We start from the raw sequence: 1,929 nt of genomic DNA on the forward strand, positions 1-1,929 counted from the left end.
CAGAAAGGATGAACATACCAGCTCCCCGGTAGGGCTTGCTGGCAATACCTTGCCAGTGGGGTTGGGGTACATCATTACAGCTTGTCAATTGCGGAAGTCCAGACTTTCCATATGTTCATGGACTTTCCATATGTTCATTAATAGCTGGGGTTGGAGGTGGGACCTCAGTTTTTTCCATGGTATTTGGCCAGAGTAACATGGTTATTACTGAAAAGTTCTAGATAGGCTATCTAAGACTTGCTAGGCTTCTCTCCTAGTCCTATGGTGAGAGAGAGTGGGTTTTTCTTGGGGCATTTTTAAAATCGACAATGATTATTGTTTCTGAGTTGATGATTTCCCTAGCACCCAGTCTGGGATATATTAGGCAAAAAGAAAACACAAGGAACTCACCACCATGTTGTTCCTTGGAACCTCAAAAGCCTAGCTTATTTACCTTCTTCTCTCTGTCTTTCAAAGTCTTCTTATGTTTGTTTTATATATAATGTCTAGGGTTTCTAGCTGTACTTGGCAGCAGAAACAGGGAAAAGTACATCTCGATCTTTCTGGATGCAGAAAGTCTACTTCTGCATCATTAGGCATTCACATAAACTCTCTGAAACCATTTATCTTATTTTTGTAAGCATAGAAATTAGTACCAGTCTAACACAAATAATAAAATTAAGACTACCAATCTAAAGCTATTATAAGAATGAAATGAGATAATAGATATATACGCACTTCCAAAATTGTAATATGATACACAGAAAGAAAAGTGGTTTATGTGTATCTTTCCATATATATATCTATGGATGGTTATATCTGTGTGCATACAAGTATATGTGTATACTCACATATACAGACAAATGTATACTTAACTATATCTAAAAAATAGCTCCCATTTCTCAGGACTGTTTAAAAGATTATAAAGCAATAGCTCAAATAACTAGTTTCCGTGGTTAATTCTATACTAACAATGATTTGAAATTTTAGTGTCTGATAGGTGATGTGAAGAGCATTTCAAAACCGAAAAAATAATGAATCTAGTTATTGCACGGCCATTTGAGAGGGACATGCTCTTCTGCATTATCTACTTGAACTGCCAATTTAAAGATTACATAAACAATATGACAGCTACATCTCCAAGTTAGCTTTGCTGAGAAACAACAGCCAAAAATGCAGCATTGAAGATAACTTATCTAATCATCTTTACCAAAATTAGAAGGACTCTTTGTAGTACAGTGATGAAAAAACTCACCCCAAAATGGCTTAAACCAAAAGAGAAAAATTATTCGGTCCTATAACTGAACAATTTAGAAAACAGGCTCCAAATAAGGCTTGATGCAGTGGTCAAAATGTCTACAAAAGCCCAAATTCTCCCATTTCTACCCTGCCTTCCATGCTGCCAACGTCATTCTAGTACTACCCACCATTACCATTGAAATCCCTAACCCAGGCCAGCAGCTTAAACCTTTCTTCTTTACTGAGATGAAATACCTCACTTCCTTCTTTTCAGAAAAAGAATGAAGACATTTTCAGTAACTTTTCACATGGCCTGGAATTTATTGGCCCTCATTGGCCTGAGTTGATTCTTATGGAACATATTCTTTCTGATAGAACTTAATTAGGTCTCAGGCCTATCTCAGAAACAATCCCTCTTGTCAGGGAGTGGGTTGACAGTGACTGGCTTATATTGTTCAAATCCCCTTCCCTTCAGAAGTGGGGGCAGGATCTTATCCACTGAATCTGTATGCCTATCATCTTAGTCAGCTCAGACTGTGCTAAAAGCTGAATGTTTTTGTCCCCCAAAATCATATGTTGAAATCTTTTTTTTTTTTTTTTTTTATCCTTTTTTTTTTGTGTGGTATGCGGGCCTCTCACTGTTGTGGCCTCTCCCGCTGCGGAGCACAGGCTCCGGATATGCAGGCTCAGCGGCCATGGCTCACGGGCCCA

The sequence above is a fragment of the Physeter macrocephalus genome, chromosome 16, assembly GCF_002837175.3.
Source record: "Physeter macrocephalus isolate SW-GA chromosome 16, ASM283717v5, whole genome shotgun sequence".
NCBI classification, from domain to species: Eukaryota; Metazoa; Chordata; class Mammalia; order Artiodactyla; family Physeteridae; genus Physeter; species Physeter macrocephalus.